The sequence below is a fragment of the Puma concolor genome, chromosome B4 (genome assembly GCF_028749965.1).
Source record: "Puma concolor isolate L17-30 chromosome B4, mPumCon1.1.hap2, whole genome shotgun sequence".
NCBI lineage: Eukaryota > Metazoa > Chordata > Mammalia > Carnivora > Felidae > Puma > Puma concolor.
In genome coordinates this window covers 70,555,881-70,572,116 of record NC_141673.1, presented here as the reverse complement: position 1 = coordinate 70,572,116, position 16,236 = coordinate 70,555,881, and the positions used below count along the sequence as shown (strand labels likewise).

At 39.8% G+C, this 16,236-nt stretch overlaps 1 protein-coding gene across 1 annotated transcript in view; it reads right to left on the bottom strand.

The window, feature by feature from the left end:
- The window catches only part of NELL2 (neural EGFL like 2), a 400,719-nt gene extending 394,120 nt beyond the window's left edge, over positions 1-6,599 (bottom strand). Inside the window, exon 1 of the mRNA XM_086713602.1 lies at positions 6,581-6,599. The gene's annotated coding sequence lies outside the window, so the exon portion shown is untranslated. The remainder of the gene's footprint in view (positions 1-6,580) is intronic.
- Between the last annotated feature and the right edge of the window lie 9,637 nt (positions 6,600-16,236).

The following is a 16,236-nucleotide window of genomic DNA, read 5'->3' as shown; positions in this document are numbered from 1 at the left end:
GTGTGATACTGCAAATCTCTCATTTGAAATGCCATTCAGACTTGTATTCTTAAAACACAAAGTGCTAAGCACAAATCTCATATTACAATCTATTTCTTAACTCTTACTTTTAATTAAACAAGATAGTTACACAAAAGGTCCAGGCATAGCATCTGGTACTTAATTGTTTCCTTCTCTTTTCCCTTTGGAGGTAAGAGGACTGGGAGCATGTCTCATTTATTTGTTTGTTTATTTGTTTGTTTGTTTGCTTATTCTGAGAGAGAGAGAGAGCGAGCACATGCAAGCAGGGGAGGGGCAGAGAGAGAGGAAGAGAGAGAATCCCAGGCAGGTTCCATGCTATTAGTGCAGAGCCCAAGGCAGGACTGGATCTCACCTACTGTGAGATCATGACCTGAGCCAAAGCCAAGAGTCGGAAGCTTAAGTGACTGAGCCACCCAAGAGCCCCCCTCTCACGTCTTTATTTTTTTTTTTTTGAAGTTTATTTCTTTATTTTGAGAGACAGAGAGAGTGATCAGGGAGGGGCAGAGAGAGAGAGAGAGAAAATCTCAAGCAGGCTCTGCACTGTCAGCACAGAGCCCAATGTAGGGCTCAAACCCACGAACTATGAGATCATGATCTGAGCTGAAACCAAGAGCTGGACACTTAACCAACTGAGACACTCAGGTGCCCCTCCCCTCTCATTTCTTTAGAAAAATTTTAAAACCTCTCTGAATCTCAGTTTCTGTCTGTGAAGGATAATAACACCACCTCATCTAGTCATTGGAAGGAATGAAAAATGCAACTTGTAAGGGTTAATTGTTTTTTGTTTATCTTTATTTATTTTTGAGAGAGAGACAGCATGTGAGCAGGGAAAGAGCAGAGAGAGAGGGAGACACAGAATCCGAAGCAGGCTCGAGGCTCTGAGCTGTCAGCAGAGAGTCTGATGTGGGGCTCAAACTCATGAACTGTGAGATCATGACCTGACCAAAGTCGGACACTTAACTAAATGAGTCACCCAGGCACCCTTACTATTACAAATTTTTTAAATGTGAGTTTTTTCAGTGTCAGCCTTGGGAATTTAATAATAAAATTGCATTATCAATCTATACTCTGTTCTTCTTTAAAAATCAGTTTCCAAGGAGAAAACCCAATTGTACCAATACAAAAACCCAAGGAGTGGCTGACTGAAAAATCTGAGATCTTGTTGTTGAAAAAGACAAAAATAGGTCCTTTAGTAGCTCTGAGGTAGTAAAGTTGAAAATGCCAAGGAAAGTTGTATTTTTGTGGTTGCTATTTTATTACCCTTTCCAGCAATTTTCCACTTGAATGCCCTTTAAACTTGTAATTTAGGCACACTTTACTCTTTATTGTATTTCAATCTGGGAGGCAAATAACTTAATCAACTTAATCGAAGACCAGGAACCACCAAGATTCTGGTTGGAGTTCCAGTATTGATTTAGCTCTTAATTTTCCATTAATTAAATTAGGACAATAACCAGACAACTTTCAGGACTGTGTTGGCAAGAATTTTTCTGTTTCAGTTTTGATTCCCCCACCCCCTTCCACTGCCAGTGTTCAGAAAACATTTATTACAGTAAAATTGCTTCCATTAAACAATCTGATATTAAGTAAAATTCAGTATAAAATCATTATAAATGGCTTTCCTCTTTCATACAAACTACGCTTTTTCACTTCTTTTCAACACAGTTCTTGCCTCGTATGAAACCCATGAAATCAATTTCTCCTGGTTTTGCTCACTCCAATCACTTCCATAAGCTTGAGAGAGCCTAAGACTGAGCTCTGGAGCACTCCATCATTTTCAAAAACATTTAAAGGTACAAAGGAGAATCCAGTCAAGGAGATTGAGAAGAAAGATAGATGATAATTCAAAATAGTACAGTGTCCGGAAACCAAGTGAAACAAAAATTCAAGAAGACAGAAGTGACCAATTATGTTAAACACTGGTGCCGAGCAAAGGATGATGAAGACAAAGAACAGATCATGAGACTTGACAGACAGATGCTACTGTTGGCTCATATAGGTGTGGTTTTGGTGAAATAGTGAAATAAAAACTTGGTTCAAATTGTCATGAAGATGGGAGCCTCAGCTCAATGTCCATGGAGACATTGAGGTTTGCATCAGTAATTTGATAGCTACCAGGGGCATAGAAGGAAGGGAAATTTCTTTTCTCCCTTTTTTAATGTATTTTTTTAAGTTTATTTATTTATTTTGAGAGACAGAGAGTGCATATGCACAGAGGGAGAGGCAGAGAGGGAGAGAGAGAATTCCAAGCAGGCTCCGAGTTGCCATTGCAGAGCCCGACATGGGGCTCAATCTCACGAACCAAGGTCAGATCATGACCTGAGCTAAAATCAAAAGTTGGACACTTAACTGACTGAGCTACCCAGGTGCCCCTCTTTTTTATTTTTTTATTTTTTCATTAAACATTTTTTTTAACATTTATTTATTATTGAGAGACAGAGAGACACAGAGCTTGAGCAAGGGAGGGGTAGAGAGAGGGGGAGATACAGAATCTGAAGCAGGCTCCAGGCTCTGAGCTGTCAACACAGAGCCCGACACAGGGCTCGAACTCACAAACTGTGAGATCATGACCTGAGCCGAAGTCAGTCGCTTAACCAACTGAGCAAACCAGGTGCCCCTACCCCTCTTTTGTTTATGATTGTTCATTAATATTATAGCACCAATGGCAGAGAACAAAGGAGACATGTAATCATGCAAGACAAGAGATAATTATAGCAGTAAAGTTCTTAAGAAAGTAGAAAGAGATGGAGTCCAGTGCCCACGTAAAGACTTGTCCTAAAATAGGGAAAGGGACACTTTCATTGAAGCAGAAGGCTACAGAGGTGGGTAGACTGGGTGGTGGAAAAATAATGTTATTTTCTGATTTTTTTCCTCAGTGAGATAAGAAGCAAAATCATCCACTGAGAGTGAGGAGCAGAAGCGAGGAGGTGGAAATTTGAGAAGCAAGAAGAGGAGGTGAAATAGTAATCCCTGAGAGAGAAAATAAATCAATAAGGAAATAGGAACTGTGGTCGACTGAATTGCAAAGACTGCACTGAGGCCCACTTGAGACAAACAGTCATAAACTTTAAAAGAGATCAATCGGAATAGTTAGGTGTTTTCCTCCAGCAATCAAACTACAAGCTTGAGAAACATTTATTGATTGTTTATTATGTGCCAAGCACTGATGTAAGCATTTTACTCCTATTAATACCTTTGAATTGGGGCGCCTCAGTGGCTCAGTCGGTTAAGCATCAGACTCTTGGTTTTGGCTCAAGTCATGATCTCACGGTTTCATGGGTTCAAGCCTTATGTCTGACTCCTCCTCGCTGACGGTGCAGAGCCTGCTTCGGATTCTGTGTCTCTTTCTCTCTCTACCCCTCCCCCACTCACACTGTCTCTGTCTTCTCAAAACAGATAAATAAACTTAAAAAAAATTTTTTTAATACCTTTGAGTCAACAACAACCCCATGAGACAGGTGCAGATGAGGAAACAGGCACAAAGCTGCTAGGAAACTTATCCAAGATCACAGAGCTAGTAAATTCTGAACCCAGGATTCAAAAGAGTATAGGTCCAGAAGCCACACCATTAACCACTAAACTATACTACCCCTTTGCAAATCGTTGGGATTAACCAATATTGGATTTCTGTCATTGAGTAAGACAGAGGGTAGGCAAGGAGGATGTTTGCAAGTAATTGAACAATGGAATCTAATCTGAACACGTAGGAAGTAAAGACAGGAAAGAAAGTGGTGGACATTAAAAATGGTGTCATTAGGGGCACCTGGCTGGCTGTGTCGGTAGAGCATATGACTCTTGATCTCAAGGTTGTGAGTTTGAGCCCCATGTTGGGAGTAGAGCTTCCTTTAAAAATAATAAAAATGGTGTCATGAATGGATTGGAAGCCTCGGTGTGATTGAAGAATTGCCATGGAGGTAGTGAGCTGAAAAGAAGGGAGTGGTGGCTGGTGAGGGGGTGTCAGGAACTGAGATTTTAAGGATTGTATAGTTACTCATAAGTACAAACTCTAAGGTTTGACCATAAGAATTGGAAGTTAAAGTTGGAAGGAAGGATGAGGGAAAATTTAAAGAAAAAAGGTCAAGGAACTAAAAACCAGGGAGTGGTTGGATTTTCTACATGAACCAGGGGTGGTTACAGGAAAAAGAATGTGAGTCATGTGTCACGGTCTTCACCAAATGAGAAAGATTGGCTAGGAGAGCGGGAGATTCCTACAGGATGGAAGGACACATACAGTCAGACAGCCTTGCTCCAAACAGGGGTTACGAACTCATCCCAGTTGGCCCAGAACTCTCCCAGTTTTAGTATTGAAAATCCTACATCCTGGCCCTCCTTGAGCTGGGGATTCTGAGGAGGAAGGATGGGATATTTCCTGGAAGAAGCATAAAAATATATTACCTGCTCCATCTCCAGGCCCTGTGTGATGTGGATATTATGCATTTTAAATTATAAAACTGTCATGTGGTGGTGACTACTACTATATTCAGCTCCTTGTCTCAGAATGTGAGATGTGAGCTTTGCTCACATTATCTGATTTATTTAAGACAAAGGTTTCCAACACATTTTCCTCCCATTTTGTCTGACTTGTTCCCTTAAGGATAGCGATCATGTTTCAGATTTCATTAAACCTAATATGCTCTAAAAGCTATAGCTAATTCTCTATGATCAATAAGTGTTGTTAAGTGCCTGAATGGGCTCAATGGAAAATATCGCTCAATCAAGAAAGTCATATTCCACAAATGGGCTGGAGCACTCAGGGAAGGATTAGTATTGCAGTACCACCCAACTTTCATGTGTCTGCAGTGAGAAATATCTCTGCCAGAGAAGCATCTGAACGCCCCCCACCACCACTCCACTATTTCAAAGACTTCTGGACTAACATGCAAAGAATCATAATATTTCACAGAGAGAAGAAACTTTGAAGATACTTTAGAAGTTATTAAAGTCACGGCAGCCATCTTCTTTGACAGAACCCTTGTGTGAATTCTCCACTCAGACTGTGCACTAAATGTAGTTTCTGTGTATTTCCAGTTTCACATGACAGCAAATGCTTTATGATATTTTCCAGTTTGTTTTAGGACTGCACATTTATGGCATATCAAGTGATTTCAAAATAGCACATGAATAGGAAAAGGCTGAAAGAATACACCAAAGGCTAACTGAAAGATAATCCAAAGGCTGCAATGAGACCACCAGGCTGGTGTGAGCAGTGTTCCAGGTCTTTCCTACCTTTTAACCATATATATTCTTCTCCTAGCTCTCATCACTAAATTTCTCGAAAGCAAAATCTGTATTTATTCAACTCTACTTCACTCCTTGGCTTGCAATCTGACTCTGGCCTCTGCTCCCTTAGAAGGTCACCAATGACTACATTGGTAGTCATTTCTGAGAAAATCCCAGTTTCCTATATTTGTATTATTTTGAGCAAATGCAGAATGAATTGTGTAAATATGAGCTGATGGTTACATATTTGTTAGTCTCACACAAGTTTACAAATCAGAAAAGAATCCTTGGATAGACCACATATCCTAATTTTGGGTTTAAACTTCCACCTCTCCCATTCACGACCCATCTCTCCTTGAAATTTCAGCAGCATTTAAATCATTTGCTGTCTCTTTTTCCTGAAATTATTTTACCCCTGTCCTATTTTTAAAAATATTTCTTCTCTTATTTACCTATTATTTTCTTTCTTTCCTTTTATCTCCAAAATTAGTTCATTATATTCTATATAATTCTTGAACTTGTAGCAACATTTTTACGTTCCTTTTAAATTCTTTAGAATTCTTTTAAAATTCTCTTTCCCTGAATTTTTTTTTTTTTTTCCTGAATGTTCCTTCTTTGGTTTTCCTAATGGCTTCTTTCCTTCCTCTGGTCTCCAAAGACAGGTAATCCCCCAAGAACCAACACTTGGACCTCTCCCTGCTTTCTACAGAGTTGATCTTAATTTAGCCATACTGGCTACTCCTGTGATTTCAACTGCTGTCTCTAAACAGAATGAAGCCCAAACCAAACATTTTAAGAATTCTTTCCTGCAGTTCCAGCCCATTGCTGAAAATCTCCACCAGGATCTCCCACAGTTCCTCATATTCCATCCACTCATCTTCCTAACCCAAACCAGTTCTTCTGATTTCTCTAACTCTGTTAAAGCAGCCATCAACCTCATGGTCACCCAAACTTAAAATCTCCATTTCTAATCCATCCTAGTCAATCAAAAAGTGTAACTTACTCTATCTCCACCCCAGGTCTAACAATCATTATTTCTTATTCACCTCTACAATTATAAGAGCTTCTTAATTGCCTCTCTGCCTTGGTTTTTACATCTTCCGGTCCATCTAGAGTATTATTTTCAAATTGATCTTCTGAAACCCAGTGTTATAGCCTTCTTTATTCAGAAACCTTTAACAGACTCCAACTGCATGGCTAAACAAAGTCAAACCCCCTAACTCAGAACCCAAGGCCCTTGCAGGCTGTGTGTAATTTCTCTGATACTTGTCTTACAACAGAATCACACCTATTAGATTCTAAAATCAGAGACAAGAAAATCATGAATAATCGAAATTACCCTGGAAAAGTCCTTCGACAGGCACTCCACTGGAGACCACGAGTTAGTTCAGCACAGCCAGTTTTTCCTCCAGCATTGGAACAGATTCCTGTTTCTTTGGTTGAGCACCAGATGAAGTAGTCGGCTTGCTTTTAGGGTCCATTTTACATGAAAAATGCATATATGCATGTCTTTAAAAATTAGAATCACATTCAACTCAGTGATATGCTCACATCTGAGAGGCACCCAGAACAGAGACAACCTGAGGGAACCACAGATTCACATGCTTCCCGTCATGCTCATTCGAGGCAATCACTGAAAGGAATGATGGGCAGTATTGCCAGCACTATTTAAAGTGTAATTTTTCTCTCTCTTTTATGGTAGTTTGTTTTGTTAAGATGATGGAATTTCACTGTTACGTCTTTTTAAAAAGTTATTTAGATTCTTGCCTTTACTTCTCCCCTGAACTTTGAAGACAGGAATCATGTCATATTCCTATTTGCATCTTTACAGCGCTTACCACTGTACTGAGTCATTCTGTAAATATTTTCTCAGCAAATCAAATTTGCTTTGATTTGTTTATAATAGTTAAATGAATAACAGGGTAGTTTTTAACAGGATATCCCTAGTGAAAATGTCATTGCCTATTTTATTAAGAACTTATATCTTTTGCCATGAAGACTTAGTGACAGTCTTTTCTATTGCAATTACTTAAAAGCGGCAGCTTTATTTTTTTTCTAAATAAATTAGCCTATGCTATACACACTAATAAAACAATATCAGCAAAATCCAGTGGAGGCAGTAAAATAGACATATGCTTGTTATCTATATCTGATAACCAAAATACACATGTCAAAGTATATGTAAATATATACTCATATTTGTATTCCAAAATAATAAGAATAACCTGTTGTTATTTTAAATTAATAACAAGGAAATAAGTACTATGTCATCATGATTATATTAAAATCATGAAAAAAAAATTGATAACATCCCGGCATTAGCCTATGCAAAGTTTGCCAATGTTATTTAAATATGCTCTCTAAATATAACTAAAAACTTCCCAGAAAATCATAATCATACTACCCCATGTAACCTAAGATTATTACTACAGCTATTTAAATATTTACCTTGGGGAAGTATAAGATATCCAGAGCTGCTTCTGGGAATCAATTTAAATAAGTCACCCTGTGCATTTGGGGGGACATACAAAAATAAATTTTGGACTCGCTGTCACATCTCCTAGATACCTGTATTTGATTCTTCCTGAAATTTAGTGATAGAATCTACCCTGTAGCCTCCGAGAGTGCACACTTGGCAGGTTTGAGAAGTCATCTTGAGTTGGGGCAGAGCTAGTGAACATGTCCCAGAAGCACTAAAGGGAAGCTAAGAGGGTGACTCTAGGTGTGTCACACGTCCTTGCTTCCCTGGGCAACATCTGCAGGGCTTTGAGAGTGTTCCTGGGAACATTGATGCCCGAGGGAGTGTTGGAGCCTCCTAGTGACCACTAGAGGGCTCAGGGGGATCGTTACTGCAGGCTGCCCTCTAGGGGCAGTGGAAGGAAACGGCCCGGCTGTGTGATGAAGTTTACATTCTAAACACCAACCAGCACCGGACCCAGAGGCTAAAAGAGACCCCCAATGAATGTGGGGGTGGGCCCCAAGTATTTGGAGCTAGATAAAGACGCTTTGGGGTCACTGATGCCCGGCGTGCTTCGTAGAGAAGGACCTTCCTACCTAGACATTTATGGTTTTTCACACATGTCCAAAGATGTTGCCCCTCAAGGAGAAAAGTTGTAGGTCAGAATTAGGAAAGAATAGAATATATACAGGCTTTGGGACCAGACAACTATGGATTCACATACCAGCTCCATTTTTTACTAGCTTGATATGGTAAGTGAGTAATATATTTAGTCTCTCTAAACCTGTTTTCTTACCTGGAAAATGTAACATGTTTAGCATACACAGTGCTTCAAAACTAGGACAAGGTCAGTAAAGGGAAGGTGTCCTTGTTTTTTTGTTATTTTTTCCTTAACCTAATACAGTTGGAATCTCTGAGACTCTGGGTGGTATCATTCAGGTCTGTCCCCAGCTACCTTTAATAAAATCTGGCAACTCTGTCAACATCTACCAAGACTCCAGACTAATAAGAACCAGACCTGGTAAAATATGAGATGTCCCAGGAAAGGCTACTGCTCCTAAAACTGCTGTCTTTTGTACTTTTGATATAGATTTTTAATTGTTCTCATGAACATCAGATGGTAGCCTGTCTATTTAACCTCCCATCTGGTATGGCTGATATGTCTAAATGGAACTTTCATCTGCATGTCTGGTAGTTTTTTTGTTCCCAAGGGGCCAGAATCAGGAAATGTAGTAGGAGGGGCCAACCTACCTAACTAACCTCTGCCGGGCTCCTTGCCTCCTATCGATCCATGTACCTAGGCTCCACCTGTTAAACATCCCAATATCAGGCACAGATGGTTCCCTGTTTAATGATTCTAATCCCACCTCATCTTGCCACCCCAAAGTCTGCCCCGATCCATCTGTTTTTGCGTTAGCCCCTTGGACACTTACTTCAGCCTGGATTTAAACTGTTCCACCCTTTGCTTAGATTTTAAGCTTAGGCCTCTTTAGAATCGATTTTCCCCAGCCCTCATCCCACAAATATCCCACCTGTCTCAGATTATTCCTTCTCCCTAACAGCTCTCAAAAGACAAGATAGTTAAGGCTGAATTATTTTTATAAGAGGACATGAGGGCTAGAGTTACTGCCTGAAGACACTGAACCAGCACTAAGAATCTTCATAGAGAATATGGCCATAGAAATAGGATCAATTGATTCCATTAGTTAGTTTCTGTTAGTTAATATTCCCTATTAAGGAAAAATCCAGAAACGCCACAGAAATGACTATTCATCCTCTAGTGAAGAGTGTAGTTAATGCACAATAACTACATATTAGTTATTAACTATGGTGGCTTTTATCTAATCTCTTTATGGCAGAGCATGTGCTTGGAGTTTTGCATGTGGGTTTTTCCTTTCTTTTTTTTTTTTTTTTTTTTTTATTCCTGTAATAATGGTGGGTTTCCACTGATCCATCTGTTTTTCTCCTCTGGGACCGCTAATGACCAGGAGCATATAATTCCAGGATACTAAGATGGGAGGTGAATGGTGCAGGAATTAATTAGTGGCCTAAGAATTGCAAGGGCTAATAAATAATAAATAGTCCACCCAGATATTACACTGGAGTTTAGACCTTGTTGGACCCAAATGTGACATAACAGATGGACACCAACATTCATCTCAAAGTATTGTAGAGTACCTCTCAGTTCTGCTATGGTCTCAGTTTAGCTCTCTACCTTTTATGTTCTTACTGATTTTCAAATTAATGAATTCGTTGAGGAGAAAAAATTAATATATTTGGATGTTTGTCAATATTGCTGTGAAAAATGTTCAAATGCTCTACTGGTGCATTCTGTCCTATAAAAACAAGCAGTGTCTCTTTCCATATGTGAAAGAGAGAATTTGCCACGCCAGTCAATTACAAAAACTAATCTTTGAATATTTTGAATTAGACATCAATTCCAGAAAAGGCAACAACAGATTTTCCCCCCATATCTACATTACAAAACTGCAACTCTGAAAAATCTTTTTTTAGGAGTTTACTGTTTTCTAGAGTCCATGTCATCAAGTTTTGACATAAAGTATTTCAGGCACCCAATTTAAAAAACAAACAGCTATTAAATGTCCAAAATGTCTATAGCTATAGATGTTTTAATAACAGAATAATGTTAATGTGCTTCTCTCTACCTCCTTCTCAAAAAATAGGCAGTTCAAGGTGTGTTTATTCATTCTTACAAATATATTTCCCCACTCTGTCAAAAAGAGAAGCATAATTCAGTTGAAGTGCATCAGAACTGTGTTTCCTTATACCATATCGTGTGACAAGCTGTAAATAAAATGGACTCTTTATGAATACGTTATGCATGGGATATGTTCCCAGGGTGGCGTATAAAGAGTATTTTAATGACATACATTTTTCTAGGTAACCAAAAGCAAGTTGCTATTCAACAACCCATGGACTGAATATAAAGCAATTTTGAAGTGTCCTAACACGAACTCCGTAGTCCTGGCACCTGAAATATTGATATGTCAACACAGTAAGCTTCATCTAGAAAATCATTCCTCTAGGAAATTATATTGACCACATGAACTTTTTAAAAATACTTTAAGTATTTAATGCAGTATGAACAGAATTTCTATTTTAATGTTAAATTTCTTTAAATGGTATCTATCACTGCATACCTTTAGATAAAAATAAGCATATACAGGGGCGCCTGGGTGGCGCAGTCGGTTAAGCGTCCGACTTCAGCCAGGTCACGATCTCGCGGTCCGTGAGTTCGAGCCCCGCGTCGGGCTCTGGGCTGATGGCTCAGAGCCTGGAGCCTGTTTCCGATTCTGTGTCTCCCTCTCTCTCTGCCCCTCCCCCGTTCATGCTCTGTCTCTCTCTGTCCCAAAAATAAATAAACGTTGAAAAAAAAAATTAAAAAAAAAATAAGCATATACAATTATTATTTTATTAGGTTGTATGAAAATTGGGAAACAAAACAGAACCCCAATTTTTATAACATATCAGGGAAAATAACAAACCAAAAACCATGCATGATGTGAAAGTACTCACAATATACTTTATCAAAAAGCTGGATATACGGGGCGCCTGGGTGGCTCGGTTGGTTAAGCGTCCGACTTCGGCTCAGGTATGATCTCACGGTCCGTGAGTCCGAGCCCCGCGTCGGGCTCTGTGCTGACCGCTCAGAGCCTGGAGCCTGTTTCAGATTCTGTGACTCCCTCTCTCTGACCCTTCCCTGTTCATGTTCTGTCTCTCTCTGTCTCAAAAATAAACGTTAAACAAAATTTTTTTTAAAAGAGCTGGATATAAACTTTATATTAGGAATAATCTTGATTGCACAAAAAGAAAAATATATATTCTTAGAAAAACCTGGAAGAAATCCAGTAAAATGCTAACAGTAGATATCTCTTTGGGGATGCATGTTCTGTCTTTGTGCATTTCTTTTTTTCCTATTTCCTATAATAAATATTAATTTTATTTTCAGAAATAATAATATTCCTTTATTCAGCAAATCTTTGTTGAGCACCTAATAGACCTAATAGTAGGCTGAGCACCTATACCAGGCACTGCTCTAGGCACTGGGCATACAGCAAGAAACAAAACTAAGTAAGTCTCTGCCCTCATAGAGAATATATTCTTCAAGCAGTAGGGTGAGGGGGTGGGGGAGGGAGCAGACAATTAGCAAATCATTGTGCAAATAAATAGAACATTAGGTGGTGATGGTTGCTATGGAGTGGGGAAAGGCGAGTTAAGGAGCTGGGGAAATATTGTATAGGAAATGGGGAAGTGTAGGGGCACCTGGGTGGTTCAGTGGGTTGAGCGTCAGGCTAGGTCATGATCTCGAGGTCTGTGAGTGCGAGCCCCGAGTAGGGCTCTGCAAGGACAGCTCAGAGCCTGGAGCCTGCTTCGGATTCTGTGTCTCCCTCTCTCTCTGCCCCTCCCCCTGCTCAAAAATAAATAAACATTAAAAAAAAATTTTTTTAAAGGAAATGGGGAAGTGTGATTTGATTGAGGGTGGTCAGGGAAGGCATTACTGAGGAGTCAACAGGTAGAAAGGGTGAGACATGCAGCAAGGAGAAGAGTGAATCTCACAGGTATCTGGGGGAAGGGTGATCTAGGCAGAAGAAATGGCAAGTGGAGGCCCCTGATCCAGAAGTGTGCTTGGCATGCTTAAGAAAGGGTGAGGCTGGAGCTCTGGGTGAGGTGGAGAGTGGTAGATGATGAACTCAGAGAGGCAGTTCTAATCAGGGCTAAAGACTTTGTCATAAGGAGACCACTGGAGGGCTTTAAGGAGAGGAGTGCCAGGGCCTGACTTGCGTTTGAAAGGCCACACCCTGGCTGTGTGCATAATAGACTGTGGGAATCCAGGGAGAGGTGAGGGTGGTTTAGAGGAGAACAGCATTGGCAGGATGGTGAGAAGTGTTCAGATACCAGAGTGCACTGTAAGGGGGAAATGAGAGAGGGATTTGGGCTTTGTTTATAATAAAGTTAAATGGTATTTTGCATGTGTGATAGTTAATTTTGTGTGTCAGCTTGACTGTGTTAAGGGATGCTCAGATAGCCTGTAAACATTGTTTCTGGGTGTTTGGAAGGGTGTGTCCAGAGGAGATTAGCATTTGAATCAGTAGAACTGAGTAAAGTAGACTATTTCACCAATGCCAATGGGCATCATTCAATCCTTTCAGGGCCTGGATAGAACAAAAAGATGGAAAAAAGGTGAATCTGCTCTCTGTGGGACCTGACATCCATCTTCTCCAGTCCTTGGCCATCAGTGCTCCTGGCTCTTGGGCCCCTGGACTACGCTGAATTACACCATTGGCTTTCCTGGTTCTACAGCTTGTACACAGCAGATAATAAGACTTCTCAGCCCCATAATGCATGAGTAAATTCCTATTATAATTCACTTACATCTAGCTAGCTAGCTAGCTAGCTAGCTAGCTAGCTAGCTGTCTAGCTATCCATTTTTTCTATTGGTTATTTTTCACTGGGGAACCCTAATACAGCACATTTCCTTTTATGAAAGGTCTGATGTTTAATAACTAAATGTCTCCATTTTTGTATGTCTTAGTGTTAGTTTTCACAACTTTCTGCAAAAATATATTGGGTTTTTATTTTAGCAGAGAAAGAATTAATAAAGTTTACCTTAATTATGCAAAAGAAAACTGCCAGATACAGTTCATTTTTCATACTATCTATATTCTTGCTAGTTCTTGAGGAATTAGCGTCATGCATCCAGTGAATACAATAGACACATTTTTCTAAAATAGAATAGAATAATCTTTTAAACATTCCAGACTTCTAAAATCATTTTTTAAAAAAATTTTTTTAATGTTTATTTATTTTTGACAGAGAGAGAGAACAAGTGAGTGAGGGAGGGACAGAGAGAGAGGGAGACACAGAAACCAAAGCAGGCTTTAGACACTGAGCTGTCAGCACAGAGCCTGATACGGGACTGGAAGTCAGGAACTGCAAGATCATGACCTGAGCTCAAGTCGGATGCTTAACCAACTGAGCCACCCAGATGCCCCAAACATTCCTGTCTTCTAAACTGGAACAATGGACTTATTGCATTTCTAAATAAAGTACCATGCCTGTTTTCAGATGGCTAGTTTGAGAGGATCACCACATGCTGACCCTAAGGAATAGGTTTTAGAGTGACTAAAATCACTAGTTTTTCAAAAGATACTGATTCCAGAAATTATCAAGGGGAAAAAAGCCTTGAGGGTTTTTTTTTAATTTTTTAAATGTTTATTTATTTTCGAGAGAGAGAGAGAGAGAGAGAGAGAGAAAGAGAGCACAAGTGGGAGAGGACAGAGAGAGAGGGAGACACAAAATCTGAAGTAGGCTCCAGCCTCTGAGCTGTCAGCACAGAACCCAACACGGGGCTCGAACTCACAAACCGCGAGATCATGACCTGAGCCGAAGTCAGACACTTAACTGACTGAGCCACCCAGGTGCCCCAAAAAGCCTTGAGTTTGAGTTCCTGCTCACTCTTACCAACCTGGTGACCTTGAGGCAGTTACTTAGGCTTTTTGAACCTCAGTTTTCTCTATTGTGAAATATAACTGTGTATACTGGTGTCTAAATGAATTCCTAAAGTCTCCTGAATATCAGAGTCTGTGCTTCTCTTTAACTCCACTTTCCACTCCAGCCAAGTTTTCTCCTTATAGTCTCCCAAATGTGACAGCTCCTGATTACCTAGGTGACTTCTGCAGCAGAAAATACAAATAGGAGTCAGCTTTTGAAAGTAGATGTTACCTTCATTTCTAGGTCTCCTTGGTGCTGCTAACTTTTGGCCACACCTTCACAGTTAATCCAGTTATTGAATTGTTGTCTTCGTTATTAGCTACATTTATTCAATTTCTTCTTTGCCAGGTACATTTTATTAGGCACTTTCATAAACTTATGTTATTTAATTTTAACAGACACTTTAGGTGACAAATGTTAATTTACAGAGGTAGACAGAACAGTGGCCCTCCAAAGATGACCATGTTCTAATTCCTAGGCTCCTTGATTCTGTTATTTTACATACAGATGTGATTAAGGTTACTGACCTTGAGATGGGAAGATCATCCTGGATATTCCAGTGAGCCCAATCCAATTTTCTCTTAAAAGAGAAGAATCTTCCTTGCAGTTGTCAGAAAACCAGAGGCTTTCTAACCTTTAAGAAGGGTGGGATCTGCCATTGCTGGCTTTGAAGATAGAAAAAGGGATCTACAAGCCAAGAAATGCAGATGACCCCCAGAAGTTGGAAGAGGTAAAGAAATGGTTTCTACCCTGGAACCTCCAGAAGGGAACACAGTCCTGCTGACCTCTTGACGTTAGCCCAGTGAGACTCCTGTCTGACTTCAAATCTCTAGAACAGTAAGGTAACAAATTTGTGTTATTTTAAGCTACTGCTTTTGTGGTCATTTGTTACAACTGCAATAAGAAATTAATAAACATCCCTTTTCATATTATTTTAAAACTATGCTCCAATAAGTTCTTCTGTTCCAACTTTTGTTTCAGCTTCATCTTCTGGGTCCCATCTCCCTTCACTTTATCATCTGCCTTTGTTGTCCCAGATCTAGCCACCCACCTTTCTTCTAATGGTCTGCCGCACATATTTAAAGCATAGACTATCACCTCTTTTATGTTGATACCAAAGTGCCAAATCTTTTATCTATCCTTCCTTTGGTGGCATATGTGTAAATATTAAGTTTACAGAAAAAAATGTCATCACAGACTTTGGACAAAAAGATAAATACATAGAACCTTAAATATGTGCCCATAATGAGTTGAAATCTGATTGATTTGTAGAAGCCTTAACTAAGACTTAATAGATTAGTTCTACCAGATTTCATGCAATACACTCCCCAAGTTGGGGCTCTGGGCCCAAGATTTGATATGTCTATCTTTTCCACCTGGATCTAGGAGATAAGTCAGGTTGGCATTTCACTATGAGAAACCCATAATGGAAAGACCATTCTAGTCTCAGGCCTAATACCAGATTCCCTCACTCCAGATTCACCTGAAAACCTTGTACTTAGGAAATTATTGGCTTGTAATGAAGCCTTGATTCTCCCAGTACACGAATAAAAGAGATTGGATATTCTATCTGGCCTGGAAAGCATCATCCTGGATTATAATTATACGTATATATGTCTGTCCTTTAAATAGAACTGTGAGCTCCCTAAGTACCTCGTTCAGTGCTGTGTCCTCAGCACCCAACACAAGCCATATCACTGTGAGCAGACTTTCAATAAATCTTGAATAAATAATTAATTAAATAAATAAGGGCAAATGAGGGAGTAAGTCAAGTCAGCTTGCTCTCTTTGTACCTTCCCTAGCAAGGCCTTTCTTCTAGGTGTGAGTACTCATTTCCTTTTTCTACCTCCCAACTCCCCGCCCCTCCCCAGCCCCACCATCCTGGACCTTGGTACTGTTATGCTATCCTCCTTATAGTCCCACCTGCCTCTGGCTCAGCTCAGTCCTATACTTTCTTACCCGAGGGGAATAAGAGATATGATGCTTGATTTTGAACTGACTCTTACCAGATGGCTTCAATTCTC